This window comes from Marmota marmota, unplaced genomic scaffold (assembly GCF_001458135.2).
Source record: "Marmota marmota marmota unplaced genomic scaffold, marMar, whole genome shotgun sequence".
NCBI lineage: Eukaryota > Metazoa > Chordata > Mammalia > Rodentia > Sciuridae > Marmota > Marmota marmota.
The window spans coordinates 1,567,733-1,574,372 of NW_026000076.1; the positions used below are offsets into that span (position 1 = coordinate 1,567,733).

General features: G+C 44.3%; 1 long non-coding RNA gene across 1 annotated transcript; it reads left to right on the forward strand.

Moving 5' to 3' along the window:
* The first annotated feature begins 1,310 nt into the window (after window positions 1–1,310).
* On the forward strand, window positions 1,311–5,366 carry LOC107155064. Its single transcript, XR_001505144.2, has 3 exons — window positions 1,311–1,912; window positions 4,742–4,851; window positions 4,977–5,366. It is a non-coding gene; the product is annotated as an uncharacterized LOC107155064 (long non-coding RNA).
* The last annotated feature ends 1,274 nt before the right edge of the window (window positions 5,367–6,640 follow it).

Below are 6,640 nucleotides of genomic sequence, written 5' to 3' on the forward strand. Positions count from 1 at the left end.
TGCACTTTCAGCCTAACCTGCAGGGGGCAATAGCTTGACACGAATGACAACAAAGATTGCTGAGCTATTACATTAGACTTGGATTTCAGACTATGACCCTGGAATGTTGTGTAGGTTGGAAAGAGTGCTTAATTAATGTATATTGAAACAAAAGATCAGGTAAATTGTTTGATTTGTCTTCAAGCTATATTTTTAGATTAATCTAATTCATAACTGCTAGGTTTTTTTTTTCTTAAAGAGATTATCAAAGTTTCAGGAGACACATTCAGTTATCTCAAGAATTATCCTAAACACTAATTGCTTACTACAGAATTTATGAAATGTATGTTCTATTTTTAAAAAGGCAGCGGAATCAAAGTTTTGAGTGTTCACATGGATGACAAAACGAGAATAAACGTGGAATATTTAGAAGGGATAATAAAAGAATGTCACATGTCTAGATGATAAACTCCATATTCCTCGTTTAAAAATCTTATAATTGCAAATTGATGGGGGGGACAGTCACCCTACTGTTTGCAATATGTTTTCTTTCACATATAAAACATCAATTTTGAAAACTGGTCTATATTTAAATATCATGATGAACTAATAATAAAGTGATCTCTCTTTTATTCTTATTTTTATTACAGATAGAATAGAATTTATTGGTTATTGATAATCTACCCTCTCTCTCCCTCCCCCTGGGGATTTCCACTCCCTTCCCCATTTCTGTATCTTCCCCACCAACTGATCAGGAAAGACTGGAAAGAGACCAAAGAGGTTTTGGATGGAGGGAGTAATTGTAAAATTAAAAAAAAAAAAAATCCTCTCCCCATCTCCAAACTGCAATCACACTTAATGGTTCATTATGTCAGTTTTAAATGATACAAAATGACTTGCCCAAAAGGCATCCTGATTTCAAGAAGTCAAAAGGATACCTGGCATTAAACAACCATGAGTCAATCCTAGTGGGATTAACTGGGCTGAGTTTCTATATACAGCACATGCTATGGATCTACTTTGATCACAGTAAGGAAAAAAAATGATAATAGATTTTTTTATAAAAGACTTGCTGCACAGGAGTGTTCCGTTTCTTTTATATGGCAGAGTTTGATCTTGATAAAAACCTTTTTAAACATCCTTTCCCCCCACCATGGTAAAGATATGGTATCTATTTTTGCTTTCTTTAAGGAAAGAATATGGGGGTTGCTTACACTAGGAAAGAAAATTTTATTCTCCAACACCCCCCCTCCCATTCTACTAAATCGTTTTAGTCGACATATGTTTGTTATCAGAGAGAGGTGCTGTGAACACACAGCCATTTTCTTAGCAGCTTTTTGACTGTATGTTACCATAGTCCCACAAGGCATTGGTCCTTTCCCATTGGGAAGTCATGAATAAGAGACTATGAAGCTCGCACGTCAGATCTTCCTCAATTAATCCTCCATTAGCATGTTTGGGATCCACTACTGGATGGTTAACAGCAGCTTTTGTAACTGTATGCCGACCATACCCAGTTATGCTCTGCTAAAAATGAACTCTTTGCAGACCAACCCTCTCGGGCTGTCAGTGTTTTCCGTTTTCCTATTTTAACGTTTGTGTATAGTGGCAGGCGACAGATGGTGTAGATCAGATCGATTTGATTGCATTAGATGATTTTTCCCCCCCTTCTCCACTCCTTTCTGGAAGCTCGCATCAGCTGAAGGCTATCGCCTGGGACTCCTCGGAAGCGTGAGCAAGCCGCCACCACGCGAAGGCACTGGGGCACAGCCAGCGCGAGGCGCCAAGGTCCCTTCCCAGGGCTTGTTAACACTGTAACCCGGCACTCTGAGGGAAGCAGCTCCCGCTGCCCAAAGCCTACCTCACCGCACATCAGATGACTCCCTGGCTTCTACACACAGTTGGAGTTCCGCTTGAAACCTGGATTTAGAGGGTAAGCACTTCAATCGAGATGGATTTGTGGACAGTTACTTTGCTATACCGCAAGACAAATCTCAGCAAACGTAAAGGATGTAGGATGTGTGGGAGAGGGAGACTATGTTTACATCGATAAATGTGTTTCTTTTTGTCTGAGAACGAGAGTATTATTCAGTAAAGATGTGTATAGTGTTTTTCCATTGATTGTAAGAGTCAACTACCACCCTCCTCCCGATTTTTTTCCCTCTCCTTGGTGTTTCCCCCCTTTCTACTTGAGAGGGAAGGAGAGAGGGAAAGAGGGAGGGAGCCAAGGGGGAGAGAGAGAGAGAGAGAGAGAGAGAGAGGGAGGAGAGAGGGAGGGAGGGAGGGAGGGAGAGATATTTCTGCTTTAGCTTAATTGGCTTATTTCCTCAAACCGATTGCTTTGTCGCGTTTCTTTATGTATATTTGGTTTCTAATTACCAAGCCTTTAACTGGGATGGGTATTGGAGTGTGGGGGGATAGGGTGGGAAAGTAGTGGGGACCAGCAGTCAGTCGCGGTGGCCTTGAGGGATCGAAAGGTGCTGAAAGCCCCCCTGGCAGCCAAACACACTTCTAGTTATTGGGGCGCGAGAGAAATGTAGATTCTAATAAACATGGCTTGCAGGAGTCGATGAACAAAGGTACTTAATGCGGACCTAAGCCTCCGCTGATATTGCTCCGCTAGCAGTATCTAAATATTCAAAAGCAAAGTGTAAGTTGATCAACAAACGCCCTGATAGTATTGGGCTTTTTTCCCTTTTCTGTTTTTGTGTGGAGGGTGGAGAAGGGGGGAGGGTAGATGGGTGGGGGAAATCCGACAGCTTAAGGAGGTTTGAATTGAATATGCACCCAGCGGCAGTGGTCTCATAGGAAATGGTGTTCTCGTAAGTCAGGCTGCCCCGCCGAAGCACGAGAGCGCTTTGGTTAGAGCTCAGAGCGTCAGTTCTGCTGCAAGTGCTGCCGGCAGTCAGCCCGGGCTGAGCTGTCCACTCGTCCAGGTGCTGAAGCTGGTGGAACATTTGGGTAGGTAGGGAAAAAGCTGGCACTGCTACTTGGGTAGGAAAAAAGCCTATCAACTGCGTTTTTCTAGTTTTTTTAAAAACGTGTGAGTCTGTGGGTCAAAGTGCGTGCGTGCGTGTGTGTATGTGTGTTTGTGTGTGTGTGTGTGAGAGAGAGAGAGAGATTTATTTTAATTGTGAAGAAGCTAAAGTAAAGCAGACTACTTAGGAAGCACTGAAAAGGTGAAAAGCTGTGTGGGTATTTGTGCTGTAATTCTGATGCACTGTGTGTTTCTGTGGTGTGTGTGTGTGTGTGTGTGTGCATGCTTTAACCATTTTTTGAATTAAAAACATTCCGTTTAGTAAATCAAATCCTATCTTTATAATGTGTCTTGTTTTCCTTTTAATGGTAGTTGAGATTTAAATGGAAGAGTTCAGAAGCAAATGTACACTTTGCTCATAGACTATTGCATTACTTTCCCTAAGGGCTTTTGTTTCTAGGAGTTCAAGCTGAAGAGAACCTGTCAGCTTTCTGGATTTTTTTTTTTTTTTTTTTTTTTTTTTTAGCATTAAAGAAAAGCTCCACTCTGTACCTATGTTAGGTAATGGCAGAAAATAGTGGCTTATTAATTTATTTAATTGGCATCAGTCTTGTTGTAAATGGTGTACTTAAGAGTTATCTGAAAATAACATAAAATAGGCTAGTAATTGATCAATGCTATTTTTTCTTTGAGTTATTTTAAGCATCAGACATTATATACTAAACATCTGCTCATAAAACCTAGAATTCATGTTGATTTTCTATTTGTAAGTAACATGTCAGGAAAATGATGAGTTGGTGTGCCTGGAGAAGTGTTATATTTTTAAAAATGATAAGAGCAAATACAACCTAAGTGCCTTGAATTACAACCAGGTCAGTTAGAGATGAGTTGTGGTAGTGGGAGAGATTCAGTTATATAATTACTTCTTGATGAAGAGCTATTTGCACTTACATAATTTGAGAAATCATAATCGTCTATTGCCATGTTTCCATATTCCTTCCCTATTCCACTCACATGGATGTACTTCCATGTATTTGAGAGTAAAGAGGAAAGCAAATTGAGAACTTTCTAATGGTGCTACAACATGTCTTGGGTAGTGACGTTGCACTTGTCCATTCTACTTAGTGAACAATAAACCCCTATTATCAGAATATCCACTGCAGGGTCTTAAGACAAAGCTTTCAAGTAAGAGCCATATTGATCATCAAAGAATCACAGAGATTCTCTCTCTGAATGCCAAAATTAGTTACTTTGCAAATAAGTTTCATTGGCTTTCTTCTGAAAATTATTTTTTATGCAGACAGAGCTTCAAAGGTTTTCATGTAAAGGTGTTCACAACAGCTGCACAGCATTGCATTTACACTGTATATTACAAGGATGGGCTGTGAAATTAAACATTGTGCTGGTACAAAACGATGCCTAAATCATAGAAACTCTACCAACTTGTCAACTTAGTGAGTTCAGATACTATGGAAAATGGGTTTAATTATTTTGTGCCTTGAAGCTTTATTTTTCCTCTAAAAATCATGTTGTATATAGCTCTAAGGCCTTCAAAGGAGAGATGCCTATTTTTGTAGATCTATAAGTATTTGATTTCAAGTAGTAAATTGAATGAGTGTTTATATTCTGTGATCTTGGGCTTGAGAAAATGCATTTCCAAAACACACTGCTGAAAATTTCATCCATGCATGACACTATCTTTATTTGAGCCTCACTTCTTCCTAAAGCCGTCTAGGCAAATACATTTGTAATATTTGTGTGCTTAACTGTGCATGTTTCTTACAGGGTTCTCTCGCTGCCATGACACTCCATCAAAGCACCTAGAGTGGGCTGGCTGAGACCAGAGTGGGCACGAAGTAGAGCAAGTACAGAGGAAAACACTGGGAAATCACCAGGTAAACTGAAGGTTACTATCACTTCCACCCTGTGCCCAAACAGCCTTGCCACATTGTCCCTCCTACTTGGGTAGAGAGCACTCTTCTTCTGGGTTAAGTGCTTGGTTTTGTGATTTGTCTTTCAGAATTGGAAATACAGCAGCCATTTGGATTTGATCAAGAAGCAGCCGAGCTCGGCTTTGGATCCTTCTTTAGGGAAATCGAGTTATGGATTTATGGTCCCGGTCAAGCTCAGCCCAGCCCCAGCCAGGGGCGGGCTCAGTAGCAAGAGTTCTGGAGGCAGCAGCGGCAGTAGCAGCGGCAGCAGCGGCAGCGGCAGCGGCAGCGGCAGCTTGGTCCTCTGACTCTCTTCGGTGACGGGTATTCTTGGGTGGATAATACGGATTACGTTGTTATTGCTTAAGAATACGCGTAGTCGAGGAGAGTACCAGCGGCAGGCGGGCAGCGGCCGCCCCTCCCAGCCCACCAGCTGGCCACTAAACGCCCGTGGTTGCCAAGGTAGCACTTGTGTGTTTTTTTTTTTTTNGAGCCTGTGGGGCGATTTGGCATTTCCCCCGCAGGCTAGCATCCCCGGTCTTGTGGGATGCGGCCAGCGGGTAGAGACGCGGACTGGGAGATTCTCTAAAGTTGGGAATGACTGAAAGGCCTTGAGCAGTTTGGCAGCGTCGTGAGCAAGTAGCTGGAGCTCAGCAGAGGGTCGCTGGGGGCTGCCTCCGCAGAAAGGGCGTGTCCGTGGGCGAAGGTGCCCCCGCGTGCTTGCCGAAGCTCGTGACTTCGCGAATCCCGGGCCGGGGCGGTGCCGGAGCCCCACCCCCGGCCGGCCGAGCCACTCCGCAACCAGACGTGGCGGCCAGGCTGGAGAGGGGCGGGGGACTGGGGGCTGGGTCCCCGCGGAACTTTCAGATTGGAAGTGTGTTGGGTCTCCCAGAAACCCAGGTTTTCTTTTCGGATTCTCCGCGAAGAGGTGGAGAAACAGGATGGGAACCGGATTGGTTGCACTGTGGCACGGAATTGGAACCTTCCTGAAAGAGGTTGGGGCAGGCAGTGACTGTTCAAACGTCCGGTATCTTTGGGACACCACCTCAGCGCTGCCTTCCCTGTCTCTGCCTTTAGGATGAGTCTCAAACACCAACAAACCCAAGGCAGGATCTCCCTCTCGGGTTTGCTACGAGGGGACGGGAGGAAGAGAAAGCGTTTCCTTCCTTCTACTTCCAGTTTTTATTTATTTATTTTTTTTCAAATACTAATGGACGATAAAACAATACGGATTTGTCCCCTCTTAGCGAAGAGCAAGCAACCTCCCATCGACTCCTTCCAGCATCCCTTGGCACTCCCGGGGACATCCGGACATGGCAGGATTTGAGATGCCCAAGATGGAGCTGGAAAGGATCCACAGTGGAAGGCGCGGGCGGAGGCTCTCAAGCTCTCAGCTCTCGCTGGCGGAGGACCACATAACTCTGCAACTCGCCTTTCCTTTTTGCGAGGCGCCAGGGCCACTCCGGTGGTAGCACTTCAAAGGTGGGAGGAGACATGCTGGGTACAAGAATGTACCAAGCGCCCAGAAGGTTCCACCAAGCCTGGCAAGATACTAAGAACGAGTTTCCTCCCTCCATGGTGTTCTTTGGTTGTGTATGGGACTTCGAAGACCCAGTTCCTGAGAAGTCGAACGAAGATGTTGGAGAAATAAGATAAAATTCGAAGCTCTTCCTTGCGGAGCCCCTGGACCCACTCTAAACTGAGAGGCGCCCTTGCCACCTTCTCCCTCTGGAGGTTGTGCCTTTCCCGGGCA